The following is a 17,101-nucleotide window of genomic DNA, read 5'->3' on the forward strand; positions in this document are numbered from 1 at the left end:
AGGAGAGAGAGGAGACTACCATGGAGGCACCCGAACTTCCAGTACCAGAGATAGTGGAGAGCCAGAATATGCTTGGTGTGCACTTGGATGTAGTGGGTTTGGATGCAGTAGTTACGGTGGATGCAACACTCTTGGCATCACCCGAGCGTGATAGGGAGAGTAGAGCGCAGAGGTTGAGTACTTACTTGAGTACGTGGTTCCACCGCACTCCAGTACCTCGGATGGCCTACATGCAGACACCTACATGGGACAACATTATGGAGGAAGACACTTAGCAGGCACAGGTAGCAGAGCCAGTATAGGACGTGGGACCGTCGCATAACACTGTGGAGCGTATGGCGGAAGCAGTAGAGAGGGCTATGGGTGTGCAGCAGGAACATCCAGTAGCACGGAAGATAGGGATGAGAGAGGCATTTCTTGCTGATGTAGCAGCTCTAGCGACTCGGGGTCACCAGGTGTTAGCTTCAATGGAGACTCAGGCGTTGGACTCAGTAGTGAAGGAGCTAGAGGGAGTCATATCTTTTATGAGATTAGGATGCCCAGCCGCCTTTATGGACTGTTTGAGGAGTGGGGATGGCCGGATGTGGAAACTACAGAGATGTGGCACGACTGGGCCACGACGACAAATCCCAAGACGGAGAGCTGAGTAGAGGCTTTAACTCATGAGATAGTGAAGTTATACAAGGAGGTGTATTACACTCTTCAGAGAAGTCAGGTTGATCAGGTAGTAGCTGAGAGGGCTCGGGAGGAGTCATCTGCGAGGTTAGCCTCAGAGAGGGCCACCTAGGAATCCGAGAGGACAGCCCTATTAGACAGATAGAGTCAGCTACAGAAGTTGGCAGCGGAAAAGGAACAAGTGGCAGCAGGAAAGGAGAAAGAGTTGGGAGAAATTGCAAAGATGATGCAGTCAGCTTTAGAGCTCCAGATGGAGGCTGAAGTAGAACTGAAGGTTAGGAAAGAGCAAGTCTACAAGCTACGGGCAAAGCTGAACGAGTTGAGAGCACGGACGACCAGTACGCCAGGGACACATCCCTCTGTTTAGTATTTATGCATTGATGTATTTTGGTTATTTTGAGTTTTGTTGAATTGTTGTCCGAAGGCAACTCTTCTTTTTGGGGGATGATATTGTCGGTAAAACAATCTACCGGCCCCTTCGGAAGGTTCTTGTTATGTAGCCGACAGGCCCTTCGATAATTGTTATGTAACCGATGGACCCCTTCGGGAAGGTTCTTCAAGGAGTATATGTACACCATCCGAGATCATTGTAATCATCATTAGAAGCATTATGTAATCTCTCTTGGCATATATGCGAATAATAAAAGGAGTACTGCTGTTACATGTTCTTGTTCATTGTCTGTATGCATTAATCTATTTACCCCATACGGTAAACAGAATACACATTGCACAAATTAAGGGTGCCAATTTTCTCACAAAATCTATAAAAGATTGATGGATATTCTTTGGACACAGTGCTTGAGGTAAAGAGCATGGAGTTCAAACTCCAAAGGATTGCATTGAAGAAGTTCATGCCTAGAAGTTGTTTTGACTAGAGAGGCCTTAGTTAAAAAATGAGGAGGGAACTCATGCATGGACATCGCCTTGAAGGCCTATGGATTGACTTGCATAGAGAGGTGGACATCGGAAGGTTGGACTATTGCCAATTGACCATCAAGCAGATCATTGACTTAAGCCTTGTAGAAATCCCTCTTGGGGTTGAAGATGATGATGACATCCTCGATCCAAATTACAAAAGGCATCATGTGGAGAACTTGCCCATCCTTCCACTGTAATGTCCCTACTTGAGACAATGAAGATGATCCAATAAATTCCAATATTTTAACAATTAAAACCCAAGATAACGTCAATCTGCATCAAGATCTGCCTATTCTTCTTGAATAAAGTATATGCAATGCTTATAAAAATGTAATTTCCAGTCATCAACAACTTCTTTTTACTTAAGAGCTTACACATAAAGCTTTCATATGTGTTATAGATGTTGTTTTTGAATCTGTTAAATGTCTATAATAATATACATGTCAAATGGATCAGATCATTGAGGAATCGATTAATGACAATGGTTTGATATTATTGAAGACTTATCTGCAGTAGTTATATATTTTAGAACTGTAATTGTAATGACCCCTTGGCTGGGATTGAATAATGTGATTATAACCTCTATGTTGTCTTCTCAGATTGTACATGGTTCTCTACGATCTTATCTTAATTCTGAAATTTAATGGACTGTCATATATATTGATCAATCTCCTGTCTCTAGTTTTATATGGGCGGCTGAAGTAATAAGTTTTTGCTAATCAATGCTAGTACTCTCTGTGTCCTTTCGATCACATGCCTGCAAACTGCATTTCCTTCCTTATTATCAATCTTTCCATTCCTGATTCTGAGTCACCTATCTTATCAGATTCCTTGTTTTCCTCTAGACTTCGACGCCTATCTTATATTCTATCCTCTTGTATAAATATTGGATGATGACTTTGTTTTCCATGCTATCATCCACGACTTCTTTTGTTTTGTTTATTTCCTTTATTCTTTGCTGACTGGGATTATGTTTGGCTTTTTGCCCTCCTTATTCTAACGTTGACAGTGTTTAGACTGTTAGAATGTGCTTTTCTTGGGCAAATCAGCTCATTTATTTCCCATATTCCTGATTGGATGATTTGCTGACTGTATATAAATGTGCTAATTGTGAAATGGGATGTTGGTGGTCTTCCTTGCTCTTCCTGCGATCTTCCTCTATATTAAACCGGATTGGTATCTCTTATTTGGATGTTCAATGTCTTTAATATCTGGTTAAGAGCCTTATCGTTGAAGCACTGAATGCCTCATATCGGCTCCAACTCAACTGCCTACATCATCGGATGCTGAAGTCTTCATTAATTATCTAAATCTCCATTTACATCCTTCATCATTGAGTTGCCTTCTCCGTCAGATGTCTCTGCATTGACTATCTAAACTTCTATGTGTTTTCTTGGGAGATTTAATGTGAGTTATGAATGCTCAATTGGTCATATATATTTTCAGTCCTTTGGATTTCTGGATTCTTATCTGCCTGTATTACTGTTTTAAGCATCTGATTTCACAGGGAATAAGCTCCTCTTCTCCAGTTTGATGATCCTTTTTTTTTTCCTCCTTTGCATTCTGATTCTCATCCCCCCCATGCTCCCACTTCTCTGCCATATAAATAACGAGATGAATAATGTTTTCTCATCGGTTGTGACTTTTCTCTATAGTCACATTATTATAATTAATAATATTTAACATGTATTAATCATATATTTTAATGATAATATTGATGAAATAATTAACATTATTTTAATATTTCATATACAAATATTATCTATTCTATTTTTAATAACAATCGTTTTGTCTTTATATTTAATATTATTATAATATAATAATATTAAATAAACTCTTTTTACATATATTAGTGCAATTATAATCCTTCCTTATATGATTAATAAACTATATTATAGTTTATTATTTTATTTAGTTAATATTTTAATTTACTAAATAATTATTTATTCATTTATTTAATTGTATATCAACTCTATTATTATAAAAATCAATCCTGGAAATGAGGACATTACATCCACCTACTTGGTCATTCAAGGAGAGTACCTCCATCTGGGATTGGCTTCAATCCATCCTTGCCAATACCAACATTTGGTTAAAGAGAAGAGGCATTAAATGTATCAAAATCAAGCCAGGGAAAGACTTTGACTCCGCTGGTGTGATTGGTTTAAGGTTTGAAATTGAGGGCAAGGGTAAGGATGGTACGTCTACCTCAATCTCAGAGCCTCCAGTTTCATCTATTCCATAGTTCACCATTAAAAGAGGTAAGGCTACAGGAAGGGTCCTTCAGGTAAAGACCGTCAAACCTCAGAAAATCCAAACTGATTCCAGTGATGACGAGATGCCATCAAAGCCAAAGAAGTCTACTACTATAGCATCTCCTCCTATGAACACATCAGTTGCACCAACACTTCCTGATAATGCACCTGTGTCGGATGAATCACCCGATTCACCTTTTGACACAGTTATGGATGCATTTTGTGCAGAACAGGCACTTCTTGTGGTTCTACTCATGATAATACAAGCTTTGTCCATCTCCTGAACTGCTAACGCAATCATGTCAAATAATCAGTGTCAAAGTTTGGAAAGTGTGGTACATACTCCATGACTATTCTGTAAATGTCAATTCCATCTACGACATCGTTGGACACTACCTCACCACAATTTGAGCAGTTCATGGCTGATGTCACTTATAGCAGTCCTACACTAGTGGCCATTCAGATGGAGACGCTTCCCATTGTGACCACAGTTGTACAGGGTGGCTCAGTAACTGCATTGGTTACTATGACCACAACAGGAAACTCAAAAAACAAGGGGAAAAGTACTAGACACCAACAGGTATCAAACAATTTGCATTTTACAGCAGAGATAAGTATTATGGTTAACTACAATAGAGAGTGTGTCTTTACATCCTAGACAAAGATATGTCATTAAAAAAACATAATTTGTAGAGTTGGGCAAATAAGTTTGCAGAAAAAAAATTGAGAATGTTGCATTGCACTGAGAGAAAACCCTACACAAACATATGTGACAGGTAGAAGCCAAAAAATGCATTTAGAAATTGCATTTTGATGAACTGAAAGCTAGAACAAAAATTGTGATTTTGCAGAGAACATGCAAAATTTGAGCCTCTGTAAAATACGGTTGTGAAACAGAGAAAAATGGCCAAACAGGAGGTTGTTCTTGCCAGAAAAAGAGAATATATGGCTTAGAAAATATTAATTTTTCTACAAATGAATTTATATTGTGAATTACAAAATAAAAATACCTACCCAAGGAAAGGCTGTTCTGGTACCACGTGAAAGCAAATGATTCACTGGTAATTGCATCTTTATTAATTAATTGAATGAGAAGCATTTATAGGCAATTACTTTGATGAAGTGTGTAAAACAAACTGAGAGGCTAAACTTGAAAGATTCTATGTAAACTGAACTATAAGAATATACACTAACTATTACATTATTATTACCCATTAACTATAGAGATATTATTCTAACATAGACTTCCAATATTTCCTTAAGAAATCATTTTGTGCTTTCTATTTCAACTGTCATTCTTTTAATCTTCATTCATTAGATATATTGTCTGCTTAGATCTAATTTCAGCAATGGCTCTAGTGTATATTCATGCGGCAAGCATGAAAAGAAGGAATAGTGCCCCTTCTTTTCTTAGATGCATCCTTCCTCCTTGACAAAGAGGCACAAGTCTCAAATAAACCCTTCCGTTAGGATGAAACATCTATCTTTGTTGTGCTGAACCCAATCTTAAACTAATGGGTTTTGGTCTGTGTACAAGTTGAGTATGTCTAGACTATATCCTTGAGCTTGTGTGTCTACCATGAGTATGTCTAAGGCCTAACAAAATCAAACCCATAGGTCAAGGAATGTACCCTTGGATTTGTTGAGAATTTGTGTTTTTCTTTCTGAATAAGAAACATGACAGAGCTTCGTATTGTAATGTCCCTTTTTTCAATCCATTCCAACATCTTTGGAAGCTCCAAGTTTCTTGGAGAGTGACAACTTTATTGGAAAAGATATCTTTACAATGACAATGAGTTATTAGAGCCAAGATGAGTACACTAGTGCAGTTGGGGAAATATTGTAATGACTCCTTCCTAACTAGTTAGTATGGTTGACAATTAGCCTATTCAGTGGGTTCTTGTAGGCTAATATGTTAGGGAACTTTGAAGACAATTTATCCAATGGGATAGCAGTATCCGAGGTTCAGTTGAATTCTGACATTTGTTATGAGCATAATACCATTTCTTGGAGTGATTTCAGGTGAGTTCCCCAATGCTTACTATTTTTAGCAAGTCAGTTTTGGGCACCACTTGAGCCAGCTGATAGAGTAATTATTTTTAGTCATGTTAGTTGTAGTTGTGGATATGAATATTTCGATATTTAAATAGTCTAGTGCTTTAAATAAAGTTACAATAGATTACTATTTTATAGAGTTAAAATAAAGAATTCACTTTATTGTTATTTTAATATTTAATAGAAGAGTATTTGGAGCATCAATCTTAAAGTGCCAATACTTAAAAGCGGCCTTTTGGAGACATGGACATCACTTTAGAAAGATGATTTTCTTTTAATGTTGAGAAAGAAAAATAGGAGAGGCTAACTCCTTGGAGATTACAAAAAGGAGAGAAAGGGTTCATTTTTAATATGTTGAATGTTTACCATATAGGGTAAAAGGATACTTGTCACATGTAGTATAGCAAGATATAACATAGAACAAATACTTAATTCATATACGCAATATGCACTTCAATACTTACAATATGATTGTGCTCATTACAATGATTACAATGATGATGATTACAATTATGATGATAAAGTTCCTTCCGGACAGTGTACATATACTTCCGAAGGGGTGATTCAACCGTCACACACCCTTTCAAATACTATTCTACCCGTCGGCTACAATATAGAATTTACAGACAATATCATCCCCCCCAAGAAGTAAAGTCGTCTTCGAACGACAATTACAAAATTACCGAGACAAATTAACAAAATGGAATACATTAACTAACTAACTATAACAGGATAGATCATTTTCCTTCACATCACTTTCACATTTGTCCCGTGTCTGCACCAAACTGGTCTCCAAAAACATGTCGCATCTGTAGCCTCTGCTAACACAATACTGTCACCTTAGGCAATCTAACCTTGATAGCCACCCGCGCTGCATTCTCTGCTTCCAACTCCTGGGTACATTGAGCAAAGTGTTGCTCTACTGCCTTCAACTAGATGATCAGCTCCTCTTGAGCTCTCTATGCATCCGCCAAGACAGCCTCACGTCCAATACCTACTCTGAGTGCCTCAAAGCATATCACCCCTCTCGAAAGGCTTGCTCCAGTGCTCTCTCCACCTCTGGTAAACAGACACTTCATGCCTGCAGCAGCTCCAGGTCTCATCAACTAGTCACACTTCCCACGACTGATAACTGAACTAACTGGGTGTCTAGGGGCAATGCCCCCAGCGGAGTTGAGGTGCAAAGCGCCTGCCACCAAGACCAAATTAGCACCCTCAAACCCACACAAAAGTCCATGGAACACACCATTGCTGTGATTTTTTTCCAATTCCAAGACAGCCTCACGTCCAATACCTACTCTGAGTGCCTCAAAGCATATCACCCCTCTCGAAAGGCTTGCTCCAATGCTCTCTCCACCTCTGGTAAACAGACACTTCATGCCTGCAGCAGCTCCAGGTCTCATCAACTAGTCACACTTCCCACGACTGATAACTGAACTAACTGGGTGTCTAGGGGCAATGCCCCCAGCGGAGTTGAGGTGCAAAGCCCCTGCCGCCAAGACCAAATTAGCACCCTCAAACCCACACAAAAGTCCATGGAACACACCATTGCTGTGATTTTCTTCCAATTCCATACTCTTTCAGCGAACTGTTTATGTCTTACTACTTGTTTATGTCTTTCCCTTCCCTTCGGTATCATATGTTATTCATTGTGAAGTGTTTTGATTTGTCGTCTTTTTTTTAGAACCCTATCACCCTTCTTTTGTGTCCATATAGTGGTCTTCTCTTGTATCTGAACTAGTGTAAGATATTCTATTGCGCTATACAGTGGTACCTTTCGTTATTTTATAACCCTATTGCTAATATTATACGGTGTATGGCTACACCATACATTGCCTCTGCATAGTATTCAGTACGGCCATTAGAATCTATACTAACAATGGCTCTATAGTCTCCTTATGGTGTACCAATGTCTTGTCTAATTTCCACTCTCCGTTTAGCTGTACGATGGATCACTGCAATTATTTGCTGACTCTTCACAAGGTTGGGCAGTCCAATATTTACCTATATTGCATTCCGTACGTCCGTACGTTTCTGAAGTTTGTCACTCCCTTTATATTTCCTCTTGTATGATGTTCAACTAAGTGCTTCTTGCATACGAAGGTTCTTATTCCCTGTGGGCCATATGGTCAAGTCGCTTTCCCCAATGTCCTTACGATCTCCTTCATGGTTGTACAGTCCAAGTTCTCTTTCGTCCAATGTCTATACTGGTTCTTTCAATATGTGGTCGTATGGTATTTTCCTCTATTACCTGCTACTGTACGGTCTTTGCAACTGGTCGTAGTCAATGCTCCCTCCTAATACTTCTGTATGGGCCGTACGGTATGGTTTTCTTGTATGTCCGTACGGTCGTATGGTATCTTCTCCAAATAAATAAAAAACGTACAGTGTCTTCACTATTCTCTGAAATACCCTTTGTTTACTATTCAAATGAATATTATTTTTCTCTGTAACATCTATTATAATCTCCTCCATACGGTATCTGCTGTACGGTGGTGGCTTTCTCTGTTTTCTTGTTGTGTGATTTGTTGATGATTCTTTTGACTAATGTTCTCCTATTTATATTTCGTTATTATGTCTATCAGCTTGAAAATAAAAAGATTTCATTTTGCACTTATTTTACATATATACATTAATATTCATTATTTATCTTTAGTTGTTCGTCCACGGGGGCACATGACTTCTTTCATGATAGATTTTCAACTTCAACCCATTCACTACGTTGGGCACTTCCTTTCCATCTAGTATCCATAATTTGATTGCCCCATTATCGCCAACTTCTCATATCTTGTATGGTTTGACCCATTTAACTTTGAACTTTCCTGGCCTAATCTCATTCCGCCCATTATACTTCAAAACTAACTGGCCCGGTTGAAACTTATTTAATTTTAAATGTTTATCATGCCATGTCTTCCACTTGTTTTGTGTAACTTCCATGGCCCATTGTGCCTACAGTCGTCACTCATCCAGTTTATTTAAGTTATACAATCTGTCCCTCAGGGTTTCCATATCGCCCAATTTGTTCTCGATCACAATCCTTAACTTGTATCATGAATTTCGTCGGCTGCCACTTGTTGCCATCAATAACTGTATTCTTGATTCTAGAACCTTCACTCTATACTACTGCAGTTTTTATTAAGCCCTTCCTCTTTGTTTCCTGTGCAGACCGTATGATGTGTTTTCCTTGCTGTCGGGACCTTTCTACTATATCCGTGGTGTGGCATAACATTTTCTTTTTGTGTGGTCCATTCACTGTATACCGTACGGTGGAATATTTCCTTTTGCTAGATTCGTATGATATGTTCTTCCCTTCAGCTTCAGCTGTAACTGCCTTTCCTTCTTTTGCTTCTCTATATTCCTTCAGACATTCATTTTCTTCTCCTTTCTTACCTTCATCGACCCTTAACATATTATAGCTTGGAAAGAGCTCATACTCCTTCATCTACCAGTAGAATAGGCCGTTCACTGAGTCTAGGTTGTCATCATTCGACTCTCCTAATCTCAATACTCTTTCATCCAGTTCCATTCTCTTCTTTCCTTCATCAACACCTTCACCTTCACGTTCAGAATCTGACGATGTTGCCTCCTCACCTACCATCTGTGTGTAGGTCAATTTTAAATCTTCGGCCTCTACGTTTCATGGATAGGGTATTTCGTTTCCACCCATGTTTCACTTTTTCTTGTACCAACCAACCCTATCCAAGGATAGCATCATACCCTTTTCTTTTCTGTGGAATTACCATAAAATTTAATAAAAATGGTTGCGTTCCAATAGTTACCAGCTGTGCCATCAAAGTTCCCAGCGGTTTGATTTCATGTTGATCCACCATGAATAACTGAAACATATGTGGCCACAACGTATTTTGTCCCAACGTTTTCCATATATCCTTTGGTAACATGTTTATGCTTAACCCTCCATCCACAATTGCGTCTATAAGTATAGTTCCTAGGATACCCATCTCAACTACTGTCAGATGCCTTCCCGTCGTGAGTGTCAGTAGCATTGGGTTTGCTACAGTCGTTCCACTACCATCCTTTCCTGTTTCCTTTGTTGCTTTCGGAAGTGGTTGTCATATTCAGAATCGCCATCCGTAACTGAGGCATTGTAAGAAGAAGGTTATTTAATTTTATAGGGACTTCTATTTGCATTACTTGCTTTATCATGTTTTGTTCAGCTAGGTTCTTCTTCAAGGTATCGGTAGTGTCTTTTACTTGTGACTTTCCTGTTTTCATTTGTCTTTCCAACTCTGTTTGTGCTTGCTGCAACCTTTCCTTCTCTTCCTTCGCATCAGGGTACTTTTCCTTCTTAGCTTGGTCACGTGTAATGGCTAGTATCTTTTCATCACATGCTTCAATGCCTAACAAATTTACCCCCTGCTTCGGGTATTTTGAATCTTTGTGGTCTCCTGGACCACACCATCTGCATAACAGCTGCGGCGTCTCCTTCATGGTACAGTCTCTGGCGAAGTGCCCCTAGAGGTTGCATGCACGACACTAGATCATCGGCTGTCCACTCGCATCGTATTGTATCCGACTCTGGCCTCCATTGTTGTTATTATTACCACCCCTTCCACATCGGTTATTGTTGCGATATCCTCCTGAGGTTGCATCGTTGTTCGTGTTTGTTCCGGTGGACACTTCCTACGTCAGTAATACTTGCTGGTGTCCTTTTAACTTCATATTAAATGGGCATTCCTTTATGGAATGTCCCACAACCTGGCAAATTTGTGTGGCCTTCCTCTTTACAGTCCATACATCACGATTCCCCCTTCACTGACTTAGCATTCTTTTTCAGATTTTTAAATTCTTTCATCATCCATAGCATATCTTTCTGCAATGCTTGAACTTTCTTGTTTGATTCTTCATCGCTATTGCTACTTTCAGACGATGAATCATCTAAGTCTGACGAATTGTGCTTCTTCTTCTTGCTTTTTTTTGCTCACTCTCTAGGTCCATCGCTCAATTATAAACATCTGCGTACGATGCTGGAGGTACAATCTTCATTTTCTTCTTCAAATCCGGCCGTAGCCCCTCAACAAACCATTGTTTCTTCAATCTGTCAACTAATTGGCTCTCCATGTTCCCCACCAATTCTTTTAGCGTCTTGCATAGGCACGGATCGTTTCGTTCTTCCCCTATTTTGTGCTGTACATTTTTGCTATGATTTCGTTATTGTCCCTTAGCAGTTGAAACTCTGCTATGAACTCCTCCCTGACGTCTGCCCATGTAGTCAATTTCTGAGGATTCGCGTCTGCAAACCAATCAATCGCTACACCTTGCAGGGTTGTCAGAAACTGTCAGACCCAATCATCATTAGTTGTCCACATTGTTTCACGTCTTACAGTGCTTGATTGGATTTGTTGTCCCTTCACCATTAAACTTTGGCAATTTCTCCTTTGGTCCTGGCAATGCTACTTTTTTTTTATTCTATGGAACTTGTTGTGTACCCGCATTGTCCTGCATAATCGCACTGCTTTGGATAACCACCCTGCTTCCAACAACCACGTTACTTGGTGAGAAAAGATCTTCCTCAAGCGAAGTTGTTCAATTCTTTTCTTGTATCCATTCGTCGGGTGTATTGGGAACAAAGAGTTCACTCCACACTCATGCTCCTTCGGCACTTCAAGCCGTGTGAGTTGCTTCCCTTTTGTTCCGATGCTCTACCCTTGCCGTATTCAAGTTAAGGAACTCCTCCCTTTTCTCTTCCACCAAATTCAATCGTTGTCAAGTCTCTTTTAGCAATTCCTTGGCACTCCTCGCTCTGCTAGGTGAATGCACTCCCTCCATTTGTGCTCCTTCACCCCCTCGGTGCCCGTTGACAATCTACTGAAGCTTCTATCTACGCTCCACCTATTGTGCTAAAATTAAGACGTCTTGTGCTATGCGTATTTCATCCTATCTTTTATCTTATTCCTATCTTTGTTAACTAGATTCGACATTAATCTTCATAACACTTCCTTCGTTCCAAGTTCGACTGGCAATGACGCCAAATGTTTACTATACAAGGTAAAAGGATACTTGTCGCATGTAGTATAGCAAGATATAATACAGAATAGATACTTTATTCATATACGCAATATGCACTTCAATACTTACAATATGATTATGCTCATTACAATGATTACAATGATGATGATTACAATTATGATGATAAAGTCCCTTCCTGACGGTGTACATATACTTTCCCGAAGGGGTGACTTAACCATCACACGTCCTTTCGGATACTATTCTACCCGTCAGCTACAATATAGAATTTATCGACAACACTGAATTTGATATTTGATATTGCTTCTTGTTTTGGAGGAGATTGTTTTTCTTTTGGTTTGTGAGGATAAAAGCCTTTACAGGCAACATTCTTCAGATTATTGAAAGACCCCATCTGGAGAATATCTTGTTAATATAACATAAAAATTATAATTGAGCTTCAATGTTGTTTGATATCTTCATCAATGTTAAGAGGTGTGGCATGTTGGAGATTATTCATGAGGATTGATAGAAAAGATTTTCAGAATTCATTGTATATCTTTTAGCTTATATTTCTTGCTGGCTGTACTTTCTCAAGGCTGCTCTTACTAAAAATGATGTTTTGGACCTATAGAGGGGTCAACTTGGGTTTGAGGAGGATTTCCCAGCATTTCGCGACTTCATCTTTCTTTTCTATCCTTGTTGCAATCGTCACTTCTGGAACTGTTTGGTGTGGGCGGTTAGGATTTGGAAACCGTTATTTGCTGATCTTTGATGCTGTTACTCTGTATTTTTTATAATTAGCAAATGGGTATGTTAGATTAATGTTTGTAATCAGATTTGTGTATCTCCAGTTTTTGTATCTGCATTGTACTTTCATATTACAGTTAGTTTGAGCTTTGAATGTTGTAAGTTATTTTATTGTCATTTTCCAGTTAATAATCTGCTATCTATTGCAATATCACTGGTTTTCTATCTCTCATATCTTCTGTCGCAAACAGTCTCAAGAAAAAAACAAGAAAGAAGGAACAAATGCAAACAACACAACATATTACAAATATTCCTATTAGTTTATTTTACTTCTTTGGTAGTCAGCACAAGTTGTTTCTTAGAAGATATGTGAACAAATGGATGAGAAGACCAAAGGTTTTATGAACAATTGGTTCCACAATCCCACCTCATGGAAGTGGAAAAGGCCAAGGTGCATCATTTTGCTTAGTTTCAAATCACATTATCTTTGTCTTTTCCTTTGGTTGTTCTTTACCCGACTCAGCATTAAATTTTGTGAAAATCACATCTCTAGAAACAACCAACTTCTAGAAATTTCCTCAAATTTCTAGATAAAATGATCACAAATGTCTATTAAAGAAATTGCTGAAACATAACCTGTGATCCGATGCTATGAAATTAAAATTGTGTAAAACAAAATGAAACTGTGGTAATTGCATGATTATTATTAAGAAATGAGGAACCATTAAAAGCAATTAAAATGATGAAGTTTCGAAAGCAAACTACTGACTTTTGATAACAATTAGATACATTCTATTCTAACTAGACTGAAACAAATCTCAACTAATTTATTACATTATTAATGATTAATTATATATAAATATTATTCTAACCGATTGATTGTTATATTACAAAGAAGAGGAATGCTCCCTATATAGAAGATTACAAAAGATCTTTCCAAAATGGAAATGATCGAGAACTTAAGACATAAACAGAAGTGATTTAAACTAACTCTCATAAGAAAAAGCTACTAATTGAACTACTTAAATGACCTCTATAAACTGAATATTACAATATTACTTTAATACCCTCATCTTCCTACTTTGAGACCAATTGAAGGTATCTAATATTACAATCAATTTATCAATGGGGTTTTGCAAAATCATCACCTCAGATTTGCAGAGCATGCAAAATCTCTTATTGAAATTCACTGATCCAATGTACAGTTTTATAAAGAATTTACAGGTTAATCCAACTATTTATATCTCTAATACACAACTACTCTGATCAACTACCTACTAACAAATCACCAATCTACTAACAACATTCATTAGCAATGAATACTTTCAAACAATACCCTTTGTCATAGTTTGCAAATTTGGACTTGGAGAGTACTTGGAAGCCAAACTTTTCAACTCGGAAGAAACTTGATGAAAACTTGGCAACTTAGAAGGAACTAAAAATCAAAATCTCTTAAAAACATATCTTTGTTATGTAAAATTCAATTACAAAGTTTATGAAATTAAAAACTGTCATCTTGAAAGAGAAAATGCATGGTTTTATAGAAAAAGAAGCGTGTGGAAACACATTTTAACTAGCATTTTACTTGCATCAACATTTTTACCCATAGTATTTTGTGTCTATAGAAACATAACTGTTGAATTTGAGTACTCGCCCAGCAAAAATAATTGAGTACTTGGCAGCTTGGGGAGTACTCGGAGAGATTGCAAACTATGCCTTCCATAAAATTGATATTGGTGAGTATGAGTAACAACACAAATTACCAAGTAAGTAAAGCCTTAGTTGCCGATTCGTGAAACAAATCCAATTCGGGCACGTGAATCGGATCCGTGGATTCGAGATTTGTTTTTCCCAATTATGATTCATGGAGGATTTGTGTGTGTGTGTGTGTTTGCATTGTATATAATAAAAAATAAGAGAAATATACATAATTCTAAAACTAAATCATTTCATAGTATGAATCTATGGTTTTAGTATGCATCTATGAATCTAGTATACTAGATAATTGATCTATATTCACAATTATAAAGAAAATCAATACATTCGCATTGAATTACTGAAAGTTTGTAACATTCAAAATATAGATCATTAAACTTAAAGGTTGTAAGATGATTCACTCATAAAAGAGTCAAGAGTCAAGACTAAAGTTTTTGATATCAATCATCAAATGGATTTTCAAGAAAATCCAAATCAGAGGGGTTTTGATGAGCTACAAGTGCCATGTCTACATCACCAAAGGAATCCAAACCATCTCCACTAGTACTAGAGGGGATTGTGAACTTATAGTCCTCCTCATCATCCGCATCAACCATAGTGGACCAGCAAGATCCCGGATGGTCATATCTAAATTAGGAGTCTCGGGTGCTACATCCCAAAGCTTTTCAGGTCCTTTCTTGTACTTAGGATCCTTCCGTGACAACAAGCACAAATTGTTGTGAATTAACATAAGGTCTTCGGCTTTTTTTGCAGCCAACTAGTTGCGTTTGACTAAGTGGATGAAGGAGTAAGTACTCCAATTCAGCTCAGCTGTAGAAGAGCTGACAACCTAGAGAGAAATTAAAAGAATATCAATACAACAATCAAGATAAATTCAAGAAATTGAGAGTGTTAACTTTAAGTTTAAGAAATTAACTTTAGGTGTTAAATTTTACAAACTTACTTGCGACATGATCTTTATGGTAAGAGGTTGGAGGTACGTGAAGTCTTGCCTATGAAGGTGCCACCATTTAATGACACCCATCCTACTTTGGTCCGCTATAGCAAGAGGGTGGAAATCATCTTCGGAGATGAAGGCGGCAAATTCATTCCTCACAATCACCCCAATTTGTGGATCTTGGAAGATTTTAGCTAGTGCCCTCTTATACCCATTTGCAACCTCCTCGTCTCTAAATGGTGCCACTTTACCTAGAAGGCGAAGTACATCTGCACTGTAGTACCTGGGGATAACGTAATACAATTGAACATTATGAAATATTAATAGCACTAACATTTGATAAGCACTACAATACCTCAGGGATAGAGCATATGCGAGGAGGTGCAAAGGTGTGGTCATCTTGTTCCATTGGTGATGAACAATTGCTTCTACCTTTTTGTAAAAGGTGTCTTGAGGATTATTCTCCCTCCTTTGTATGACCTAAGATATGAGATATGAATAATTATAATTAGTGATTATGTCAATTAAAACTTTAGAATCTAGATATCTTTCAAATAAACAATTGTAAAAGAATGTAGAACTTACCATTTTAATCTTTTCCAACATATTGTCCATGGAATCATAAATATCCCCAAGGCATGGCTCATCATTGTCTGCAAAGCGAAGCATTGCCATGATTGGATCAGTGAATTCCAACACATAAGTCACAAGACCCTACCAATCCTCAGCTAATATCATTCTTCTCACATTTTGGGCCCTTACTGTATTGGAATTCTTCCAAATGACCCATTGGTGGCTAATGACTATCTGTTTCAATGCTTCCTTTACCTTCACAAGTCGTCTCAAGAAGATTGTGTGAAAGGCAAAGCGGGTACAACAAGCTAAGAACATGTTAAACTGAAGTTAGTAATACATTTATAACATGTTAATGTAAACAACAAAAAGAAAATATTATGTGATCCAATTATATATAAATTAATTTTTGAAATATACCAATTTACCTTCAATAATTCCGAGTCCGAGAAACTCCTAAAAATTGCTTGTGATGTGTGGTGATTTGTCACAAACATTTGAATCTCTTCAGCCTCATATCTTTTTCACCCAATCTATTTTGGTGCCAATTGATTTCATCACCAAATTGAGAGTGGACGATGCATGGTGTCCAAAAGATATGATCACATCTTGGCTCTACCAATAACCTTGCAGCCCTGCATACTTTCACATTGTCCGTGACTACTTGGACAACATCATCAGGACCCACTGACTCTATGGCATTAATGAGAATGTGGCAAACAAATTATGAATCTCTCACTTGCCCTTCATAATCAATTGCCGTCAAGAACATTGCCCCCTTATGACATACAGTATTAACATTGATCAATGGACAGTTTCTGCAATCTCTCCACCCATTCAAAATAATAAACACACCCAATTGAACCCAAGAATCTCTTATTGGTTGAAGTTCAACCTCTACATTTTTCTTAGCATCATGTAATATGGTAGTGCTCAACTTTTTAGAACCGGGTGCTTTGTAATCACGGGGTGCTTCATGTATTGCTTGCACTATCTCCCTCCAATAGGGTGATCTCACTAAGTTGAATGGAAGATCATTTGCAATTAAATGACGTCCAACTTTGTGATCATCAATGCCTCTCAATTCTTTTTGGAATGCCCTATCTAGCAATGCCTCTCAATTCATTTTGGGATGCTCTATCTAGCAAGCCTCTCTTGCGGGTGAGTGGAAATGAGTCTAGAACTACTTCATTTGTAGATGGTATAGGCAAAAAAGCATGTGTTATTGTGCTTGTTTAATTGGATAGTGGTGTTTGTT

At 37.9% G+C, this 17,101-nt stretch overlaps 1 protein-coding gene across 5 annotated transcripts in view; it reads left to right on the plus strand.

Moving 5' to 3' along the window:
• The window catches only part of LOC149548183 (uncharacterized), a 317,005-nt gene that overhangs the window by 265,667 nt on the left and 34,237 nt on the right, over nucleotides 1–17,101 (plus strand). The gene's annotated exons all lie outside the window — the stretch shown is intronic.

Source organism: Cupressus sempervirens, chromosome 7 (assembly GCF_028749045.1).
Source record: "Cupressus sempervirens isolate cs-2001-9-10 chromosome 7, ASM2874904v1, whole genome shotgun sequence".
NCBI classification, from domain to species: Eukaryota; Viridiplantae; Streptophyta; class Pinopsida; order Cupressales; family Cupressaceae; genus Cupressus; species Cupressus sempervirens.